The sequence below is a fragment of the Nycticebus coucang genome, chromosome 15 (genome assembly GCF_027406575.1).
Source record: "Nycticebus coucang isolate mNycCou1 chromosome 15, mNycCou1.pri, whole genome shotgun sequence".
Taxonomy (NCBI): Eukaryota; Metazoa; Chordata; class Mammalia; order Primates; family Lorisidae; genus Nycticebus; species Nycticebus coucang.
Window position 1 is genome coordinate 45919249 of NC_069794.1, and position 24868 is coordinate 45944116.

Genomic DNA, 24868 nt, shown 5'->3' on the forward strand with positions numbered 1-24868 from the left:
AAAGTGCTCTAGCCACCCCACCTTCAGCCGCCACACCGTGATCAGTCAGCAGCAATCATCATCTAGGAAAGATTATACACCAGCAAAAAGATTACAGCTTGCTGAAGGCTTGGATAATCGTTAGCCTTTTGTAACAATACAGGATTTTTAAAAATTTTGTGTGTATGTATTGCAGACATAATGATACTACACACTAAGTGGACTGTGGTCCAGTATAAACCTGAGTTTTGAATGCACTAAGAAGCCAAAAGGTTTGTGTAACTTGCTTCACTATGATGATTGACTTGGTGCTATTGTCTAGAATAAAATATGTCATATTTCTGAAGTATGCCTATATTAACTTTAAATGTATGTAATCCTTTACCTTTACACTGAGTGCTATTAATTAATCTTTTCCTGGGGAAGAAACAATATGTGTGTGCGGATGATTGAGTGAACAGCAAGTAAAGTGGGTTTCTCTAAAAATGCCAGATTTTTTAACAAATCATGAACTTTATGTTTCTTGCCCAATTTTTGGAATCTTTTTTTTTGTCTTTGAAATCTCAGACTCATTATTTCAGACCCAAGTAAAATTGCACCCTTCAGTTAAACTTTTTCTGACATACTAAAGAAAAACAAACTGACCATCTTTGATCCCTTAACAATAAAACATAACTTTTTCTTTCTGTGTTATGTTCAACTTCTCGTCGAAGCTGTCCTATCTCCCTTTGCCAGAGCCCCACGTCAGTGTTACAAAGTGCACTTTCCTTTCCCTCCCAGTCGCGGAGACATTTGAGTTTTTATCTTAAGGAGATACAATAATTTCTGGCAAATATAAGACACTGAGTAAACACTAGGTAAATGAGTTTATGAGGAAAACTGAGTTTATGAGGCTACTGCACAGAAAAAACTCAGTGTCTCTAGATAAAAGATTATATGAAATAAGCTATCAGCATAAAAATATCTCCGAACTATGTATACTTCCTTACTATTTTTTATATGATTTTTAAATCAGGCTACATGTTACCAAAAAAGAGAAGGTATGTTAATAAATTAACTTTTATTTTGCATGTCATGTTATTTTTCATTATGTCAGATATTAGTGAATTACATTAATTATTCAGAGAGAAAATAATCCTGCTTTATAACTGTTCTGGTGTTTATAAATTCAGTACCCTGAACAATAATAGTCACATATGGTATTTTTAGAAAAGACAGAAATATGCTAAAGTGTTAATATTATCTCATATCATAGAATTTTTTCTCAACTTACTTTACCACAGCACTGCCAGAAGAAATAGCAGATCCTGAACAACTCTTCTGTCTTTGATAATTTTCAATTAATTAACTTCTGAATGTATAAAAAAATACACATTCAAACAATATCAATGACTTGCAACTTTTTCTTCATAGAACACATACCACGCATATTCATGCTGCACATTTAGGGAGTCATGGGTATTTGTAGAAACAGATGTTCATGGGAGTAGATCAGCACACAGCCTCAGTGTTATGCTTCTCTCACATATAAAGATCTAGTCTCTAAACTACTACTTAAATCAACATCACAGAATGTTTCCATGATTTATATAGTCCTTCATTTCAGTAAACTAGAAACTGGTCCACAGAAGCAGTCAACCTTGTAACAGACCTAGAGGTGCAGAAAAACTACCAATGGATTTGCCAAAGAACCAGATGCTGTCTTTGGAAGAAAATTTCACATCTTGGCATCAGAAGTTTACAATGTCATCTAAATGATTCTTCCACACATTGAGAAACAATGCTTTCAGATAACTTAAGCACACAAAAAGCAATTTAAATAGCACTCAAGTTAAAACACAATTAGTCTTTGGGAATTAGATTAAGGTATACATCACATACATTAACCGCTACTTAATTTTCTTGAATGTATATTTGAAAATTAAAAACTTTAAATGTGTCCTTTAAATAAAACTATGGTCAGGATATGTGTTTAGAAGAACTAAGTATGTGCTCATAATAATAAAGTGACAACGATTTTCAAAGTATATAAAATTATTTTATGAATCTGTTATACTCTTGGAGTTTAATAGCAACAAAATCAGAGTGCTAGTTTTTCGGGGGACTTGCTCTGGACAGGCTTCTGGTGTGTCTGTATGTATGTGTATTGTTTTTGTTGTATGCTTATTATCTTAAACTAATAAAATTGATAAAACTCAGTTTACTATTTACAAAAATGCAACTAAAAAATATATAAAGAATGCATAGAAAAGAAGAAAATATGATCCTGAACAGAGATGTTAGGTAACATTTCTATTTTATTTTTCTTTCATACAAAATTAGGTAGCATTTAAATAAATGAGGAGATCATTTTTCTTGGACCAATAATGCCAACCCTTAATTTTTCATTTTGTTCAAGGTTGAGAAATATTAGTAAATATATTTATATAACTCCAAGCACATTATACATAATTGTGAAAGTACTTGATTTTTAATAAACATTTAATATTTCATTAAAATATTCTCTAAATTGAGCACTTCCTAGAAAAAATGGCAATTTTTTATATTTATTTATGTATGTATATTTCAAAATGATTTTGCTGTATGAAAATAATCTGGATTTTTTATAAGATATTAAAATATCTCTATAATGTGATTTGGCCAAATTATTTAAATCATTGTTTGAAGATCTTGAAAATTCTGAAATATATATCCAAAAGTAAGATGTATAATTTTTAATGATAATGAAAATAAATACTTTTAGAATTGAATTGCCTGCCATTCAATTAATTCATGAATGATAAGTTTGTTAATTTACTAGCAATAAAATAAATTTGGTTTGTGATTTGTTTTTGGAGTAATGTGGAAAAGAATCAACTGAAGATACAGAGAATGGATTTGAGATCATTTTAGTGAAGGGTGGGTGGTTGATCGTACATGGAAATGTAGATGACTTTTCTTTAGGTTTTTTTTTTTTTCATAAAATGGGGACAAAGTCTGGAGGATACAGATCATTCAGAGGAACAAAGATAAGAAATGTACAAAAATAGGACTTTCAACTGGTTTAGTAACATCTCCTATCCTGGGCAGGTCACCAGAACCTGCTAAACAGAGATTAACATGGTTAGTGGTGAAGTCAACAGATCCAACAGCCCATCCAAGCAGCAAATGAAGAAAGCAGCCAAGAGCTTTGCAGAGACACAGATGTTAATGTTAAAAAATTCATTTCAGACCTTGGCATCTATACTCTTTATCTGTCAAACATGTCCTTCGTGTGGCCCAGCTGCTGTGTCTGTGGAGGAACATAAAGAGTAGGGGAATGTGGGAGAAGAAGATTAGTTACACTAATTCTTTCCTATAAAACACTACCAGGGTTTAGTAATTCTTTTATATCTTGTTAAATAATGGAGCATTTGTCTAAGAGACCAGCGGTGGTAGTCCCAGGTCAGTTCCCTTCTTTTCCTGGTTTAGCTCCCCCTGGGCTGACCCCCTTATTACTGTCTGACTCAAGTCTATACCGGGGTGTGGAGCTTCAGTCTGAGCCAGGGGAATCTCAGTCTTTACAGACATCTGATCAGCTCATGCTAACTATACTCGTGAAGCAATCATCTTCCTCAGCTGGCTCAGCAAAATGCCTCCTGAGCACCTCCTTTTAAAGCAAGAACTGTGAATTAGAGGACATTGAATCAAACCTGCATCTAATGGAAAGAGAAGGCTGATAATGAAGGAAAACACTCAGAACTAAGAGGAAAAGTACTTATAAAGAGTAGGGGAATGTGAGAAAAGAAGATTAGTTACACTAATTCTTTCCTATAAAACACTACCAGGGGTTAGTAATTCTTTCATATCTTGCCAAGTAATGGAGGTAAGAGCATTTCATCATTTGTACATGTATGAATTGAGGACTTCAGTGTTGTAGGAAATATTCTTATTTTTAGTCAAAACAAGTGAACAAATAAGTTTAAATATATACCTTGCTGGCTATATTAAAATTTAGTTAGAAATATTATTTTCCTTATGACTAGTTTTCTAAGAAGTTGAGAGGGCAAAAAAGCTGAAATACAGTTTTCAGGGAGTTAATATTCATGTTTTACTATAAATGGTTATGTTTTTAAAGTATAAATGATAAGTATATTTATATTCCAAAACAACAGTAACATAGCAATTTAAGTATCTCATACAAAATACATATTTTTGACTAATACAGTTATTTTTTACTTGGTACTAAGTTATTTTTCAAGTTACATTATTTGTTTTAATATTATAAGTTTTGGATTCGGCACTGTTTATTCATTGGGTTGAATGAATAAACAGGGCTGTTTCATGTCAGGGCTACCATGACAGCCTTCTTTTCAACCAGATAGCAGTAAATAAACAATGGACCAGCAAATCCTTATTAACAATCTTTCCTTAAGTTGTGTGGGAGGAACTCACCCCTATTCATTGCCATTTATAAGTAAATGTACATAAAGTAGATATAAATTGCTAAAAGAAATCAAGAGAAATTGAAATATCCTTTCCTCTTTTAACCATAATCACCTGCAAGGAAGTAGGTTCTGGCTGATGTAAAAAAGTGACATTTTTTTGTGATTACTAGATGTAAGCAGCAACAGTCAGGTAATTGGTATTCTATTCACTTCTTGCTTTTTGTGCTGTTCTCATTCATAATGGTGTGTAATACTCTTTTTCCAGTAAGGAAGTGAAGATGTTCAGGAATTTGGAGATCTGGCAAAGGCTACTCAGTTTCCAAGTGGCAGAACTTGGACTCAAACCTATGATGTTATTCCATCTTCCATGATCTACCATGGTTCTAATCAGTGATGAGCAGGGAAATGTAACTATATATCTCCTTGGGGAACAAAGGAAAGGACCATGATTTCTAGTACTTAAAATTATCATAGTGCACATGCTGTAATGGTTGATTTTAAGCTACTAAAGAGTCATCAGTTAACAGGATGTTCAAAGAGATGTGTATAATTGGTTCTTGAGAATCAGGGCAAGTGTGATTTAAAACCACAGTGCAACTCATTGTAAACTATCCATTTTTAAATTTATCAAATACATATATCCTATAAACTTCATAACACAAAAAGATTATGATCTTATAAACAGTTGTAGAAGTCCCTCAGGATAGAATTTCTTAATTCCTAAATTTAACAGACAATAAAATATCAAGAGTACAAGATGCAGAAAAATATTGACAGCATTTATTTCTTGCAAGGAAGCCCTTTATCAATGTTTTTATTTTTCAAAAACATTTGCTAATCAAACTTTATAATAAGCTTATTAATATTCATAAAACTTTCTCAGTTGTACACTAGTTCCAACATTATGATTATGCATAATTGAAACTTCCCTTTTGTATCATTTTTCACTATCACCAGCTTTGGGTTACAGGTCACCCTAAAGTACCATGGCACTTGTTCTCTACTCAATTTATTTTGTATCTACAGAAAAGAAATCCCTCTGGTTTTATGATGATCACTTTTCACATTTTCCATTGTTGCAGTGGACACATATTTATTTCAAGAATTTTTGAAATTTTGTTATAAATTGAGAAGGAAGAAAAGTAAACAATTCTGCTTTAAAGTTATCTTTTTGCCTCAGGAATTTCAATAAACTTTAAGCACTTGCCAAACCTTAAATATTTCTAAGAAATTATTTTTAAAAATGTATTAGGCATAGGAAGTACTGCTTTGCTGAATATAGGTAATACCTTCTGAATTCCCAGACCTTTCTGAACATACTAGGAGAAAAGAAATCATAACTTTTTAACCAGAGTTAATAGGTGACTATTATTGAATATTTGTGGTTACATCAAATACTATTTTAGAATATCTAGTGATAATACCTTTAATGTTATATACAAATGAGCATAAATATAAAATAGCATATATTTGTAGATAAATCATATTTATAGATTATAATAGAAAAATTAAGACTTTTCCCATAAAGCATTAAATCAAGTAGTCATAATTTAAAACTTTACATTCTCATTATATCAAAAGCCTGATGGACAAAGTAAAATATGATATTTCCTAACCTTTAGAGTAATATATGCAAAGCCAAGTACAATCATTTATTAAAATGTCTCATTCTGATCTGTATAGTTAGAGAGAGATAATTGCATTGAATGCTTTATGTCACAGTTGTGATCATTTTAAATATGATTTTAGAATGTTTAGGTATTATAAAATACTTGATTCCCATTTACTTGCCAATTTTTTTATATCCTTCAATGAAATCATATTTTACTCCCTAAATAATAAGTTAAAAATTATTATGGTTTTTGTTGTGTTAGCTTGCTATTTTTGATATAACAAATTACCACAAAAAGTGGCTTAAAAGTTCATTATTATCTTACTGTTCTGGAAGTCCAAAGTTCAAAGTCAGCCACACTGTATTAAAATTAGTCCTTACTGGCAGGTCTGGGAGAAAATCTGTTCTCTTTCTTTTTCAAGCTCATGGGGCCTGCCTGGGCCTTTTGGCTCCTGGTGCCTTCACTGTGGCTTCAGCTTCCTTAATGTCTCTTTCTTACCAAGAGGACCTTTGCTAAGACGTTAGGTCTTCCAGTAACTACAGGATAATCAGCCCATTCTATAATCAGTAATTAAGTCATAGCTTCAAAGTCTTCTTTGTTATGTATATTAAGAAAAGATAAACTCATAAACAAATTTAGAAAACTTTAGAACATTATTGTCATACAAAAAAAAGTATAGAATGAGATCTGGAGTCCTGATGGCTTGTGATAAAAAAATGAAGAAGTTATTAAATTTTTAGACTGATTAGTTATTACCATGGGAGTTTCTATATGGAAAGATTGGTTAAAAATGATTATCTTACACCATTTTTGGATGATGATTTATGTTTTATTTAAGAATACCTAAATACTTCTAATAACCTTTAATTTACAAAGCAAAAACAGTAAAATTTCACTTCTCCCTAAAAGCCAAGTTTGTTTAATTTTTACTTATGTGACCTTACTAGTTTTGACTATAAGGGAAATTCTGAGACCTCTCCATTTTGTTTATATATACAGGTTACAGGATTTAGCATGTGAACATATTTTCGGGAAAGGGTATTATGCTACTTACCACAATTGTTATATGAATAAAGAACATTTATATACTCACATGCCAGTCACTAACTTTAGCAGTTTATATATGTGTGTATAAATAAATACTATCATTTTGAAATATTATTAAACACTATACATTACACATACTTCTTTTCATTATACGTCTTAGATAACAAAGTCAGAGAGAAACATCTTATTCAACTTCACCTGATCAACAAAGGAAAGCACCGTAGGTTTAAATACAAACATGAAGTGTGCTTGTATTTACCAATAGACATTGCAATATTTTTTCCTAAACATGGTATTCTTTTTATTCTTTTATTTATTTTTCTTTTTTTATTAAATCAGACCAGGTTTAAACATGGTATTGTGAAGGAAATGCCTTTATATTTTAATAATTAAGTAGCCCAAAGACAAAAGACAAAGTAACAGAATGCTAAATGCATGATTCCTTCAAAAAGAAATTGCTTAAAGTAAGTTAGTTTTACTATTAAATAGAATAGAACATATTGTTTTGTAAAGAGAATTTTAAAGTATGGCATTAACAATGTCATTAACTTTCTTTGCCTGTATCTATTATGAAGAAGATGATGCATAAATTTTGTTTAATGCTTTTTTTTGATGCTCAAAAGCAAACTAATCTTTGTCAATTTTAATATCCATGTTATTCATTTAATAATTAGTCAGATATGTATTTATTAAGCACCTACTGTGCTTCAGGAATTATTATAAATGCTGAGGAACACAGAGATGAACAAAATACTGACTGGTAGAAGATATGGACAATAAACAGTTATGCAAAAATGAAGTTCTTTTCTCTCAAAAAGTTAAAAATACTGTTGGTAAAATGAAGCAAGGTGTGAAGATGACACATGACCAAGTGTCCTCAATAGACATTCCGTTTATTCTTGCCATGTTTTACAAAGGAGTTGGCAAATATAAATGTTTCCCTTCTCAAACATCTTTTCTCCCTTCCTTTTCCCCACAAAAATTACATATTTGATATCTACAAGGTCAGTTAGTAATATGAATAGAATTAGCTTATAAACTTATTTTTTCTCATATTCCCAACTTAAACCTGGGCATGAGATCTGCAAGTAGAATAGATACCCATATACAGCAGACAACCACGATGAAGAAAGTCAATACAATTAAGAAAGAATGAAAAGAAAAACAGAAAGAACATGGATCCCGCATAGCATCACAGAGCAACTGATGTATAAGTTTACTGTCAGAATTCTCTTTACACAAGAAAAATACTCCCTAACATTTCTTTAAGACTGTGATCATTGAGTATGGTCTTTCTAAAAATTTATGATTAAACATTTTTCTTAATGATAATCATAATAAAAAAATATTTCTCTAAAATGGTAGAATTTGAACTGACAACTTGAATAAGTAGCAGAGTAAGCCATGCAATGTATGAGATAGGAAGTCCAGGCAGAGGACACATGCAAGCACGAAGAGCAAAAAACGAACTCAGACCTTTTAAGTCAAGAATTCCTTTGGGAGTGAAGAGGGTAACTGAGGAGGTAGATGGCAGTGAAGAGCCGTTATAAGTCGGAATAAGAGGCTTTCAGCTGATGAGAAATTTATCAGATTGTCACTTTTACAGTTATATTGTGGCTTTTCTGAGGGATATAGAAATAGAAATAGGGACCAGTTTAGGAGACTTTTTCAGTAATCCCCCAAATGCAATAGTGATGCCTGGGCCTGAGCAACCATTGAGATATTAACAAGTGATTAAGTTCAGAATACATTCTCCAAGTTATTGCTAATAAGATGACATGAGAAACTGAGATAAGGGGTATAACTGAGAGAAGGGGCTGTACTAGACTAGAAATTTGGTATAAGTATTGAAAAAATAATAAGAAAAAAAGGCAAAGGTGTTTGGGGGTCAAGGATGACATAAGGAAATATGGTTTGTGAAAATAGCCATGAAGAATTTTGATGTATTCATTGGACACTCAGATGAATATAATGGGTAGGCAATTGGATGGATGAATTTGGAACTTAGGAAAAAATGCACTTAAACTGCATCTTGGACCTTCGCTGTATCTCACAATATAGTTACAGACAGAATAGAACCAAACATAGCACAGGAAATAGCCATCACTTAGAGGTCAGGAAAAAACACACACACATAGACAGAAAGAGAGAGAGAGGGGATCAATGAATGAGATTGTCTCCTGGGAGGAAAAAAAGGTATCCAATTGAAAGAAAATAAACACAAAACAACTTTTAATATAAAGTGAGCTTACCAACATGTAGAGCAAAACTCAACATTAAAGTTTCCCAATTATTAGTTACATATAGGAACATTTTCCAACTATCTAATTGTTTATACTGAAGTCAAGCACAACCATCTCAAACTCTTGTGGTCAAGTGATCCTCCTGCCTCAGCCTTCCAAACAGCTGAGTTTACAGGCCTATATAGCCATATTAAGTTAAGTTCTTTCTTTCACTTTCTCTCTCTCACTCTCTCCCTCCCTTCCTCCCTCTTTCCTTCCTCCCTCCCTCCCTCCCTCCTCTCTCTCTCTCTCTCTCTCTCTCTCTCTCTCTCTCTTTTTCTTTCTTCTTCTTTGGTATAGACAAGGCCTCTTCTTTCTTAGGCGGGTCTTAAACTCCTGACTTCCAGCAATCTTTTCACTTCAGCCTCCCAAAGTCTAGGTTTACAGGTGTGAGCAACCATGCATGGCCAAATAAAAAGAATCTTAATATAAGCATTCTTAGTCAAAATTCTTGGCTGCAAATAATACATCAGATTCTGAATATATTAATTATTAATAAAACAATGACAAAATACATATAATAATTATAATAATCATAAGTATTTATGAGAAGGCTATTGGTAGCTGACAATCTTCAGAAGTTTAGAAACCTATAAAATAAGCTGGAAAAAATATTCTAGGTGTTTTAAGGAGCTACTTTTACAAAAGGCCATAAAAGGAAGAGTTTAATCTACCATCACTCATAAATCAAAGTTTCTGAAAAAGTTTCCAAATGTAACTCAAATCTCTGTCCATTTCTCTAGCTATGGTGAGAGGAGTGATCATCCCCTTGTGTTTCTAAGGTGCAAGGCAGTTGTCTCCACCCATAGATACCATCTCAGTCAGTGGAATAAGGATGGTAAAGGAAGCATTTGGAGATTTGATTGATGGGCAGCCAAAAACATAAAAGATATAATTTATAATATTCAGGCAGAAGAGAAAGTAATATATAGCTCAGTATCAGGGAAGACTTAAGTTTTCAGTAATAACAGCAACAAGCAAAGTGAGTTCATTTTGTTTATTATTCAATAGTGGTCTTTTTTCAAGCATCTAGGATTATGGAGTGCTCATTGTCTATAACACTGCTAATAATCCTGCAAAAGAGTACAGTTACTATAAAGATTGATGGTAATAAAAGTGTATTTTATTTTTATAATTATTTGATAAGAAGTCTTGTGAACACTTTTTCCTTTATACTAATATCTTCAAAGAGTAAGTATAGGATCTTAAAATTCACCATTTTATAGAAAATAAGAATGGTTGTGCCTGTTTTATTGTTATTTTTTATAAAGGAAAGGTTCTAAGTTAAATAATGCTGAAATTCACCCAGGAAATTAGAAAATTGCTTATGATTTTTAAGAATTATTGTGGTTACCATGTTCCTCTTAGTACCCCACCCATACAGCACCTGACTTACAATTACCTTTTGTCATTTACACATACGTATCTATGAACTCAACACAAAAAATAGTCTTAATCTTCTCCAGAAGTTTACATTTTAAACCAAGTGTTCATATAATTCTCATATTGAATGAGATAGAGAAATCTTTTTTACATAGATTATTTAATTAAAAAATGGTCACATGAGTTACAAATTACATAAACATACCAAATTAAAGAGGAACCAATAAATGGTATTTTTCTTCAATACCATCATATTTTTATGAACAATGGATATGTGTGGGGGTAGGGAGATGAATTACAGGTGGGGTACCTGGGTATTGGGTCTCTGTGATCTGACAAAAATACTACATTGTAATTGTTAGGAGTTCAAATCAGTAATCACAAGAACTCTGTTTCAATTGAGTTTTCATGATTACAAGCTTATTATCTTGGAAAATTTACTTAAACTATTTGGACTTTGGCTTCTTCATCTGTAAAACAATATATAAAAATAAAATATAGAAAATATTTTATTAAAAATAAAATATAGAAAATATTTATATACATTAAATATATTATATATATTAAATATATATTATATATTTATATAATATATAAAAATAAAATATTTTATTTTAAGTGATTAAAAAACTGTTTATAACATGTGATGTCTTTGTTCATAACATTGATTATTATCGCTATTATTATTTTGTTGTTGTTAAATATAGATGCATCCTTAGTGGCAAGGATTTCTAACCCGACCCAGGTGCCAGCGATGGGCATCTGTGATCATTTATGTCAAAATAAACTTGTTAGACCCTTTGCATTGGAGTTATTCATGTTTTTATTCTTTCTGCCGTTTTTTTTTTTTCCTTATTCACCCTTTTAATATGCATCTCCAACAGATCAAGCTTTTAGCTTTTAGCTGCTTTAATTCCCACATAAACCGGAAATTATTCTCTGCTGAAATTCTTCCTCACAGAGTTGTGTAATACATTTCCTAAAACACATAACTTTAAAAGGATTAATTATCATTATGTCACCAATTATATGATGTTGCTGATGAGATTTGGTACAATTATTAAAAGAACCTAACTGCATGTCAAATGAGAAGATTAAAAGCTCATGACTCTATCTGTTGGCAACTCTTTCTTCTTATTGCCTCCATTTAAAAGGAACAGTAACGTATTTCAACTTGTGGACAAGTTTTAAGTTAATCTTTTAATAGATGCAAAGTAATTTTATTAACAGGCGTTCAGGAGAAAATTTAGAATTTTAGCAGGGAAGTACTTTTTACTTAATCACAGAAAATGTTTTAGAAGACATGATGATTGAGAATAAAAGGTTATTTGAACAGCTTTAATCCTTTTATTTCCAGTTGTCAGTGATCTCAAACAAAACTATTATAAATTCTATCATATTAAATAATTTTGACATAATTAGCAATTTGATAAATCCTTTTTAAAGACTATGAGTGACTTGTCCCCACATCTATTTTACGCTGCTGTGTTGCTGTACAGCACAATGAAACATGATGGACCTCTGCACTTTCAAAGCTGCTTTATCATGTATGTTGACAATTATGTGCAAAAAAGTAGTATAGCAAACAATGACATAGAGTTCACAAATGCTTATCACTCCAAACAAGACAGATTTTATGGCAGCAAGTACCTTAGAAGCCAAAGAGAACCATTTGAAATGTCAAATGTATGTATTGTTCAATAATGAAATATTCCTTTGCAATCACTTTATGTTGAAAGAAATCCCTAGGAAGGCAACGATTTAAAAGGCAACCCATGGTATGGAGGGGTGAAGCAGCTTCAGCCAAGATAGATATGATATTTTAGAGGATTTAATTACAACTGAGGAGCATAAGTCTTACAGACCACAATCTCTAAGGATTTCTATATTGCTTAACCCAACCTCCTCCCAGGTCAAGCTATGATAAAGCTACATTTTTCATAGGCAACATTCCCTGCAGGTTATCTCAGCTATATCTCTTTATTTCTTAATTTTTATTATTTTTTAATTATGTATTTTTAAAACTGAATTCAAAGAGTTCACTCTTTTTTTTTTTTTTTTATTGTTGGGGATTCATTGAGGGTACAATAAGCCAGGTTACACTGATTGCAATTGTTAGGTAAAGTCCCTCTTGCAATCATGTCTTGCCCCCATAAAGTGTGACACACACCAAGGCCCCACCCCCCTCCCTCCTTCCCTCTTTCTGTTTCCCCCCCCCATAACCATAATTGTCATTAATTGTCCTCATATCAAAATTGAGTACATAGGATTCATGCTTCTCCAAAGAGTTCACTCTTGATCACTTTCTGTTTTCCTGAGATGAGAGCTGGAATTCATTCTATTGTGCAGAAATGAATTTGCACCTCAGCGAGGATTCACACCTGGTTAGGTAGTCAGGCCAGGTTAAATGGATTTTGTACCAGGGAAGAGAAGAGAGTTATCACCCTGTTAAATTTGTTCATGGCTCTTTAACTCTAAATCTGAATCAGGGAGCTAATAAGGGGTAAATGGGAGTGTTTGAGAAATAATCTACTTAGATCCTTTTGTTGTGTAGGCTTATGCTTGCATTTAAAACAATACTTCATATCTTAGAATATAGTTAATATAACACAATTGTGACCATTATATTTTTTAATTAAAACCATATTTATAAACAACTTATTTTTTTCTTTCCCTCTTCCCACAATACGGACCAAAGTTATCAACAATAATATGTCTAATGAGTAAGAGCTTATACCTAAAGGAAATTTATAAATATAAATTCCCCAATAAGCATTATCTGCTTTTCCTACATCAAATAAAAACAAATTTAGATGTAAGTAAAATGAACCTTCATTCAAAAGAATTATTCTAGAAAGGAGAGGGAGGAGATTGCAATGCAGTCATATTACCATTTAAGGAGGAGGATACTTTGTGAAACATACCTTGTTAGATAATTTTGTCATTGTGCAAATATCAGAATGTGTATAATTATAGATAGTATCACACACTACACATCTAAGTTATATGGGATAGCCTATCACTCTAAGGCTATGAACCTGTATAGCCAGTATGTTACTGCACTGAACACCATAGGCAAGCAAGTGTAACACAGTTGTATTGTTGAGTTCAGCAATCTTGTTTTTGGTTCTTGGCTGAGGATGACCAGACCCACCAAAAACAAAGCAAGCATGAATTGAAGTTTATTGAGGAAGACAGATTTACAGAGAAAGAGAAAAAAATTTACAAAGCAAGATACCTTTGCAACAGACAACAAACAGCCCCCTGTCATAATACAAAAGGCCTTAGTTATGGTCTGGGGTTTCATTTTAGAGCGTCTGGATTAGACCCTCCTCATGGTTCCAATGTCATCATGGAACCACTTTGATGCACTTTTGGTGGTTCTATAGCCTGAGTCTTACTGCACATACAGACCTTACATAAGATTCTCTGAAAGCCCATTTTGGAGTAGAGGGTTGAACCACAATGTAGATTTAAGCTAATGACATGCTTATGAGACATAAGGTTGTTCTAAGTCACCTTCCAGAATGTACTGTACCTGTGGTGTTTGTCCTGCAGCTAGAGAGTACTCTGAATTTATCGATTAGTTGGATTATTCTCCTCTCTCAGATGTGGACAATTGCTCTGGGCAGGATCAAGGTGGGACAGCACCCAGTTTGGGTACGTACCCTCTGCCCCTGGGAGAGCCAGATGTTCTAACTATCTACGTAACAGTATTTGTATCTCTAAACAGATTTAAACACAGAAAAGGTACAGTAAAATCACAATATTATAATTTTATGAGATCACCATCACATATGTGATTTTTTGTTGACCAAAATGCTGTCACACAGGCTTACCTCTAGTGATGGCATGTTATTGCCATAGAATATCTGGGATTATTTCAAAGTTTGAAGGGTTTTTCTTTTACAGGGAGGAGTAAACAAACACAAAAAACAATAGTATCAGAGAATTGGTCAGGGGATATCTTTGCGTCTGCCTATGTGAGGGAGAGGCCATGGTGGAGAGGTGTTTTACATTCCATGCTTGCTCACACTGAGTGCAGGCCAAAGTTCAAGGATTTGGGGTGAAAAAGTGAAGCCTGCCAAGTTTGTTCAAGTCATAGTAGTGGACATGGTAGGTGGAAAGTTAGAATTGCAGCTGTCTTAGGGAAGCAGGCAAAGGCCTTGCAACTTCCCAGAGCAATTGCCCCATCTAGGAAGGAGGACAAAGGTGGATCCCTCCTAGTGATGCCCCACCTTGATTTTACCCCAAGCAATTAATTGACACACCTAGGGGAAGGAGGCATGGCCTAAAGGGCCAAGCAACCCAAGCTGCTTAGAACAACCTCATGTCTAATTAGCATGTCATTAGCTTACATCTACATTTAAATCCAAATCAGTAAGATTTGGAAAGTAACTTAAGACTAAGACTAATTACCATGCCATTAACTGTCAATCAAAGTGGTTCCATGGCAATGTCTGAACCACAGGAGGGGTCAATCCAGACCCCAGAGCATTACCAAAGCCTTTTTTTTGTGGTTTGTTATGACAATAATACAGCTTTTTCCTTTCAAGACTGGACATGAACCCCATTTTTAGGCCTAAGCAAGCTCAACCATGTTGCCTGGACCCACGCAGGTCTAAGAGCCAGTCTGACCAGCATCCCACCTCTGCTGCCACTCCTGGAGCAGATAATACACCCCAAACAAACCAAAGACTGCATTCCTACACTGGGGAAATTTTAAAATTAATTTCTGCCATGAGGCCCCTGCTGCTAAATGGTAGAGACATTTCATCTCCCCAGAGTCCCCTATCTGCAGGGCGGAGAAGCTGCCTATAAACACCTAGTCATGAGGCCCACAAGGGCTACCCACCAGGAAAACATCCACAAGCTGAAGGCTTTGGCTTTTTTTCTCTCCTATCAGTTAAATGTTTCCTTTCATTTACTTGTGGTGGTCCGTGTATTCATTCTTCAGAATTTTAAGACCAAGTAACTGGCAGAGAAAGAAATTCTGGCTACAACAATGGGGCATTCATTGTCCATAGTGAATGTAACTTGCTATATAAACCTATCTCTTGCTCTTGCTCTGTAAAATTACCTTTCTATTCCTCAATAAATGTTGTCTCGAGCTTGCCTTGTTTCTGGTGGGTCTGGTCATTCTTTCGGCATGAGCACACCAAGAATCAAGAACACAGACAACTGCCTAAACCCCAACAGGTATTTGGTTTTGTGTGTGTGTGTGTTTTCCCTGCTGAATCAGTGGGGACGATAGTTCAAGTAATGTTTATGTGGCTACAAGAAAAAAAAATAAAAAGGAGTTTTGAGCATCTGTCAGGGCTTTGTGATAGGGAAACAAGATGAGGAGGTATCCATTTGTTTTACTGAAGTCATATAAGAAAAGTAGTTCTTTCCAATAAGCCACTTTCTAGAACACAAAAGAATGGGGCATTTTCTTATCATTTGTTATATTCTGGGCATTCAGGACTCTCAATTAAAGTTTAACATTGTAATACTTCCCCTCAGGTTCCCATGCTTTCCAATCTTAGTCTCTTTTCTGATTCTATAGTACAGTATTTTAAATATAACTTTCATGTTTAAGTAATACATTTATGTTTTCAGAAAGTTTTTAGGAGCATTAGAAAAATGCTAAACTATCCTTAACTTTTCCCAATGCCTTTTTTTGTCCCTCACTTCCATGTCTTGACCATTAGTTTTTTCACTTGGTTTACAGCAACGATTCTTTCATTGTTTCCCCTGCCACTCAATCCTTTTCATGGTATGCTTTATTTTAGATACTGTTAACAATCATTGCTGAGGTTCATAAATTTGGAGAGGAAAGCTTTCTTTCTTGTAAAGGGTTGCAGACTGCAGTCTGGTCACCCAGGAAACATAACTGCTGGGATAGCCTGAGGGCAGGTCCTATGGAAGAGGAAGGGTAAAAACAGTAATTTATGCTGAATGAGTTGGCTAAGCATGCATATTGAACAGATTATGTCATATTTCAAGGCCACCATCTGAATTAAAATGTCATGTTTTCAGGCACCTGCCGGTTTCCTTGGTTCTTGAAGCTTTTGGTCAAAAATAACCAGACATCTCAATGTAAGGCAAGTACTAAACTAAATTTATTAAAGAAAAGAAAGATAGGTTTACAGAGTAATAAAGTTTACAAAACAAGATGCTTTCACCTTAGATAAAGAATGGACCCCATTATTATGGGACGTAGGCAAAGAGGCCTGGGTTATGACTGGCTATTCTTTTTTACACTGCCTGATTTGGGCATACCTCATGATTCAGAGGTCATCCTGGAACCAGAGTCTTACTGCACATACTCTCTGAGAGCTCATGCAAGTGTGGACCCCAATGTAGATTTAAGCTGTTCTATGTTATCTTCTGGACTCCATTGTACCTGTTGCTAGGCTAGACTAGAGAGTCTTCTATATCCTTTTTCAGTTTGCATGCTAAGATCTGATTGGTAAATTGGTAGGACAGTCCCTCTTCCCCATGTATGAGCAATCACTTGAGACAAAATTAAGGTTGGTGCACACCAAGATGGTGATGTGGCTGCCCTGCCTTATCCTTCTTCCTAGGAGAGCCATTCCTAACTGCCTATGTAACAATTACAGAATGAGCTATGAATTTTCATGAAGGGGAAGAAGTGCTCATGTTTTGTAAGCAAATGTGTGTTACATACATCCCATGTTCACTTTGGGGTGTAGACTTCACATTTCAATACATTAAAATTAGGCTTCATACTTCAAACAGTGAAGTGGAGGATAGAGAGAGAGACATTCTGTGCTTGCCCTCCATTTACCAGCCAGAGCCAATCAGTGGTCCTGTGGTCTCTTAGAGAGGAATGCCAGTTAGTTGTATAAATCAGCAAGGGGGGATCTTTAGTCTTTCAAAAGGGCTGATTCTGTTTAACCTTTAAAAGCAAAAGTCTAATGACAATTAGCAAGAGAGGTAATATAACAAAATTCCTATCCTATCATGGCCAAACTCAGTTTTTAGGATTTTTCTAGGGTCCACTGGTGAAGAGGAGGTTTATTCAGTCAATTGGAGGATGTAGGATTTTAAATTATTTCTTTGGGTAAAATAAAATAAAAATATTTTTCCTTCTTATATACCATTCAACATAACAATTCTGACACTAGATGCTTAGTGGTGATTTCCCATCAATAATCAAGTCTTTTATTTAACAGATGCCAAAGCCTAACCCTAGGTATAAGAGACTCTTGAAGGTGACCTAAAACAGCCTAAAGACTAATTATCATAGTATATGCTCCATCCCCAGAAAGGCTCATGGGAGGTCCACTTGTGCAGTAAGACTCTGATTCCAAGGTAACCTCCACACCAGGAGGAAGCCCTGACCCAGGTGATATAAAAAAAGAACCCTGGGCCATGTTCAAGGACTCTTTGCCTCTTTGTCTTCTTGCCCTGGCAATGGAGGCCCATTCATTGTCTATGGCAAACGTATCTTGCTCTGTAAACCTGTATCTTACTCTTACTCCGTAAACCTATCTTCCTTTTCCTCAATGAATTTTGTTTTACGCTTGTCTTATCTTGGGGCATCTGGTCATTTTCAACCAAAAGTGCTCCAAGAATGGAGGAATCAGGTAGCTGCCTAAAGCCTTGACATTTTAGGAGATAAGCAGTTGCCTTGAAATCCAACATTTCTTTTTTTTTTTTGTAGAGACAGAGTCTTACCTTATCACCCTTGGTAGAGGGCCATGGCGTCACAAATCCAACATTTTGTGGGTGAAGCTAAATGGTCCAATCCTCTAGTCACAATGTTGGTTCTCTTGACAACCAGTCCTAATCCTGAAACTATCCAGGAAACCACCAAGAGTCACCTAAATAAAACAAAAGATGGTTGTATTGCCAAAAAAAAAAAAAAAAGAAAAAAGAAAGAAAAAAATCTGATTATAAGAATGATAAGAACAAGAATAAGAATTCAAAAGTAACATTCCTTATCTATGAGGTTGTATTGCATAAATTATATTAGTGTTGAGAATGTGACATTGAATAAATTGATGAAAATGTCATATGGATTAGTATAACAAATTTATTACAATTTTGTTATGTTTTCTTTCTCATGGCATTATAGTTAGGTAAAGTTAGTTTAATGTAATATATAAGTTATCAAGCCCATAATATTAAGGGAATAAAATTTGAGCCATGAAAACTTAGGTTTTCACTTCTTAACTTAAATCCTTAGGTCAACAATAGTAACTGCATGCACAAATGAAGGTATTTATCTCCTCTGTTCATTTGTCTAATATGAAGAACAGAGGTATATTGTCTTTACATACAGCAGGTGCCAAAAATGTGTATTTACAAGACAGGAAAAATCTGTACTAAAATTGTAATATTCAAGTCACATTTTACTTCTGCTATTACAAGAGATACAAGATACAATATGTAACGTAATAAATGTTATTGATATCTATTGTATATAACAATTTTAATACAGTTTTTCCCTTTCTTAAAATGTGTATACATATTTTTGGCACCCTATATATATGATAAGTTATTAAAATGCTTTATAGGTCTCTGGTACTAAATATAATATTAATGGTGAATATATGCTTTTTTTTTTTTCTGGTAGGCCAATGTTGGGTTCAAATCTACCACCCAAGGTGCACAGAGCCGGCACTCTAACCATTGAGCTATAGCTGCCCGGCCATGATTCTTAAAAGCAACGTTACAGTGTGATTATTTCTTCTACATATTTTGGAACTGATCTACTATTCATAGTAATGAATAATTTTTTTTTTAGGAGGATCTAGTATGTTTTCAGAAACAAATGTGTTCACAATGTAAAAAATTGGAAGTAATATTTATAAAAGAAAAAAGAATGCTTTGTCTTGTATTGAAAGTAGTCAAAATTACAGAATGTGTTTTTGCATACCTGCAGTGTTATTTCTTTCATTTTGTATTTACTTTCAACACAGATTGGCAAGTTTTTTTTCCTTTTGAGGAAGTTTGAATGACACGTGTTTGAAACCAGCAGATACAAATTGCTTTTTTTAAAATAGCAGCATATGTGACACAAAAGATAAGAATAAATCAGGTAAGTAAGTACACCATTTACTTCTATTGGTGTATATCCAACATGCATTTTTGCGTGCCTTCTATTCTGAGTAGTGTGCTGTATAGTGGGTGTAAAAATTGAATAATGCATGCAATTATGCACACAAAGTAAATATTCTACCCTATTAGGAGTTCAGGGATAAGGTCAGAGAAATGGTTTCTTTGGAACTCAGTTATGAAGTATCAGAAGGAGAAAACTATAGATAGAGGATATAAAATCATGCAGAATGTGAGGAACAGATTGTAAAAACTCTTGATACTATGAAATACCCTGATGTAGGTTGGGAACTCCATAGTTGCCTATGACTGGAGTGGGGTGTAGAGAAACAGGAAAAAATATGCTTTAGGACCAGAATAAAAAAACAAACAACATTATTTGATAAGCTTAAAGTTAATAATGCATTTTAAGCAACATTTCTCGTAAATTAACATTTTAGAAGAACCACATGTCATTATTTAGAAGGCAGACTTAAGAGACATATTACAGGAGGTAGGAAGATACTTTAAAAAGCTGTAATAAGAATACATGTTTGAAGTAAAATGCATGTGATGAAATTGCTATATAGGGGAAGTAAAAGGGAAGAAGGATGTTAGAGATATTAAAGTGATAATACATATGGAAATTCGGAGATTGATTGGAAAGTTGGTAAGAGGATAGAATACCATATTTGTGATGGATTTTAATTTTCCGGAGCTGGTGACTCAGCAAGTGCATGTGTTATTCACAAGGGCATAGAGGGGGAAATAGAATAGAACTGGAGTGATTTTCAATTGAAGTACTTTGGGGATATGTAGGTGAAGATTACTTATGGTCATACATGAGTTTACCATATTACTAGGTAGAAAAAAGGTGTGTTGCATATTATCACTTTGAATTTAGATGTAAAAAATACACATTCACACTATCATTTTTAATAGACACAGCTTTGAAGAATTTCTGAAAACTGTGAAATTCCATGTACTTTGTTCATGAGAAAGGAATTTTTTTTTAAATGGGACATATCTTGGGGTAAAACATGTTAGAAATCTTAAAGAATTTTAAGCCAGTCTTTGTAATTAGCAGCATATGTATTCATGTTTCCAATTAAATTTAGAAATACATAATTATTTTGAATCAAAATTTCCACAGGGTAAAATTTACCTATTATATTTATCAGTTGGTACTTTAACTAAGTACTGAAGATGTTTCTGAAAAAAATTACTGCTCCGTTGCCTCCAAATCTCAGAATAATGGATAGATCTCATAGAACTGGAAGCAATGCCTAATGTCATTACATTTACGCAAGAAAAGAATGATTACATAAAATATTTAACTCAAGAAAAGTTGTAGATACCTAGGTACTTAAATATATGTAGCTTAGGTAGAGTACACAGCATATTTTATATAGTATGAATTCTGGAGACTGGAGACTATACAACTTTTCAAATGTCAACTCTCCTCAGAATCTTGGGTTTTTGCAGAGTACATGTGGGAAGACTTAAGAGAGGAGTCATAGCTTGATGTGCTTGCATTACTAGTAATAATGATTTTATTAGTTTAAGGGTGACGTTTATGGGGATTTTGATTCAGATTCATTTTCCTGGCTTTGAGCACAAAGTGTGAGATCCTCTCACTTTAATATTTCTTCAGCCTAGCATGTTGTATACCCACCCTCCCCTCCCAGCTGCACCATAGCAGCTGGTTAAAGGCCTTGAAGCTGCTTTCTGCCATGGCAAGGCTGTGTTCTCTGAGGGAGTGGTTTTGGGAGTTAATGTGAATTCTTTAAACTTTGTCCAACTCAGGAAGACTTGCTCTGGACCAGATAAGGAGAAGAAAGATCTCCTTTCTTCTGCCACCTTGATTGGGCCAGAGGAGTCTGTTTGGACACAAGACTGTCAGAGTATTAAAAAATCACATCTGTGGGGTATGACTGTGGGTCAGCTAGGATTTGCTCCTTGAGTTGGCCTCTCATTGGCTTCCTCATCAAGACTTTGTTTACATTAAAACCATCATACTTTGTTTTTAACAAGTATGCAGATGCCATTTATTTGGTCCATAGGTACAGTATAGTCTTATTTGAGTTTTACAAAACATCAAATATAAATAACCTGAAACTGTAACAATACACAAAAATTGGCTTCTTACACAGACATAACCAGGCAGTACAAGTTGAAAACTTGAGTAAATTAATATTGTTTTACATTAATATACATAGTGCCATTTAACATTTAAAAACAAGTTCTATGCATAGCACTTGATACTTCTTTGAATCTGTTTCAGTCAGTAAAGAGTATGAAAATGGTTAAATCTAGGCTAAAAATTATTCTTCTTCTAGCCAAAAATAAAGGCATAATATTTATAACCAAGTATCAACTTTACTAAACCACAATATTTTGAAACTATTAAATGATACCTAAGGGTATTTACATTGAAAAGGCAACATGCTTTGTGGTGTTTTATCTCTTGACTGGTTATGCACAAAAGGTCCTAAAACTCTATTCCGACTTTAATACAGGATACTGCAATGTTTCTAACAGTTTAGCAAAATGAATGCTTTCAAAGGGAGCATGATCATTTTCAAAACTTAACCAATGTCAGTTTTTTCCCTTTGGAACAAAGGACATAACGAATAATCTGGTTCTGCCCAGATAAATTAATGTAGTAAAGAGGGTCTGTCAAGAGGCACTGCTCTTCAATCTAATGCTATCACATCATCAAGTTCTTCTGTCTGTTCCATACGTGACCTCTTTGCACTGACATTCTCTTTCTCATCCAATTTCCTCTTACAACTTCTCTCCTCTTCAGTGATATCAGCATTATTTGAAGAACCTTCTTCATCTGAATCAACTATAAGCACGTCATCTTGCTCTTGTGCCGTGGAGATGGAGGGCTGGGCTCCATCATCATTGCCATTGGTTATGCTTTTAGCAGCACCTTCAGCTTGTTTAGGCCCTACTTTTTTGGGGCGTCACCAACAACTTCAAATTCAACACCCTTTCCTAGATCTTCACTATAAAGGATGTTGATCAGTAAACTGTAGTCCTGAAGGACGTCGTCTGCTTGAAGCCGGCTGCCATTTCTAATCCCAAATTCCGACAACTTCTTGTGATTATTAATGTCTGTCTCTCCCTCTTCTGAAGATGTTAGGATTTTTCCTTTCCCATCTTCAATTTGGACATCTGGTGCTACCACAGAAAATTTTTCTTTCACTATCTTATCCTGTAAGGTGAGGACAGTCACTTTATGGACATTCAGCCGCACAGTCACTTCTGGCTTACTGGCACAGACGTAACAGTTGGGGTTGGGAGGATCCAGTGCACAAGGCACAAGGAGCTTCTTTCTTGGGTTTGGTTATTTATTCAAAAAAATTGTTCTACACTGCTCTATTTTTCCTGATAAAATCTTCAACCCTTCCAAGACTATCAACCCAGCAATCACTGCATTAGTAGTGGTGATAGCAGGAATGATGTTTCCTGCCTTTGATTTTATATCAAATCTGCTCTTCATATTCATACTGAAAATATGCATCCTGAGGTTTGCAGCTGAGGTGACAAAATCCACTGCTCCTTGTCCCATATGAGCTCAGCTCCATCCCCCTTTTCTGCTAAATGAACTCTCAATGTCTCAATGCTCTTTGAAAAAAGACTTGCATAGCTGTTTACATCTAGAACCTGCTGGTCTTTTGGCCTAACTGGGGTTCATTTTGTTGATCTGATGCATTGGTTTCTTCTCCTTGACTTTGTACTTCAGTCCAGTCCAATGGAACTGGAGGTTTCCTTTTCTGCCATAATTTGTCCATTGTCAATAGATATCTGATATCATCTTTAAAAAGCTTGGTAAAAAGTTTAATTGGATCATATCCAGTTGATTTGGCCCATTCCTTAGTGAAAATACGTTTAATGTCACTGTCTTCATTAGAGGCTCTGGCTCTGGCTTCAGCTTCTGTTGGCTCCCAGGCAGCTTCAGGGTCAGCTCTGTCAGGGGATACTTCTTGATCAGCATCTTCTTCACCGAACAGCTGGTTGAACAAATACTTTGCCCAAACAATGCAATGAATAGGTTCTCAAGGTGTGTTACGAATTGTACAGCCAGGAAACGTCCTCTGGGTTGGCTTAGGATGACATTCATAACATTCTGACACACCCTTTTTGACAGTAGTTACTTGTCCAAGGTAACCAGCAGTTCCACTCTGGGTAAGAGGGACATCGGCTGCCAGACACATCCTTTTAACATGGTTTCGGGCAGCTCTGTTATCTAAAGCATTCTTAACAAATATAAACTGTCGAAAAAATTCCACATTATAGTCAGGGTTCATGACGCTGTCATGGTAGGCAATGATATTAGCTTTCGGGTAAAACTGCAGTACGCTTTCTTTGGCAACCTGGAGATGTCTGAGCAATGTCACTGTCTTCAGCATCTATAATCAGAACAGATCCATGTTGGAGAAGCCCGTGAGCACCAGGTTCTTGAGGAGATCGCAGCCGATTCTGCCTGCGTCCACCACCAACACCCGGCCTCCGGCCACCCCCTCAGTCAGCTCCCCGGGAAGCCCCAGCGACAACGCCAGCGCCAGACCACAATGAGTGCGGCGGAGGCGCGAGAAGTGAGGGCCAGTTGGAAGCGGGTCAAAACCATAATACTTTGAAGCAATAAAAAGTAACAAGTAAATCCATGCAATTAACATAATCAGCTGTAGAGTTAGTCTAGTTAGTAGAAAAGAAAGTACAGCAAGAACATTGACGGGATTGTTTGCCTTGCTGTCATGAGATTTATGACCCTGATGTATGAAATAAACAGAGCTAGCCTGACACTTGGCACAGCATACTGGAAGCCTCACAAAGAAGTGTGTGCCGCCTTCCGAGCCCTGCTGCTCTTAAAACTATTTTTTTGTCTGTGTGTGTTATTTCTCTATATTAATATTCTGTAACTCCTACTAATAATTTTCTGGTCTCCTTGCACCACCAGGCTATTAGGAAGTAAACCCACTGCGTGTCGAGACTGATCTCCGACAGCTTTTGTCCTCAGATTAGGGTCTCTGAGTTTTAAATGGCTGCAACCATTTCAATTTCAATGAGTACAAACAAAAATATGGGAAAATGGGGTCTT

General features: G+C 34.8%; 1 pseudogene across 1 annotated transcript; it reads right to left on the reverse strand.

Annotated features, from left to right (window-relative positions):
* Positions 1 to 22374: 22374 nt before the first annotated feature.
* On the reverse strand, positions 22375 to 24194 carry LOC128566609 (SUMO-activating enzyme subunit 2-like; annotated as a pseudogene). The gene has a single exon (XR_008374598.1). The product of XR_008374598.1 is annotated as an SUMO-activating enzyme subunit 2-like (transcript).
* Between the last annotated feature and the right edge of the window lie 674 nt (positions 24195 to 24868).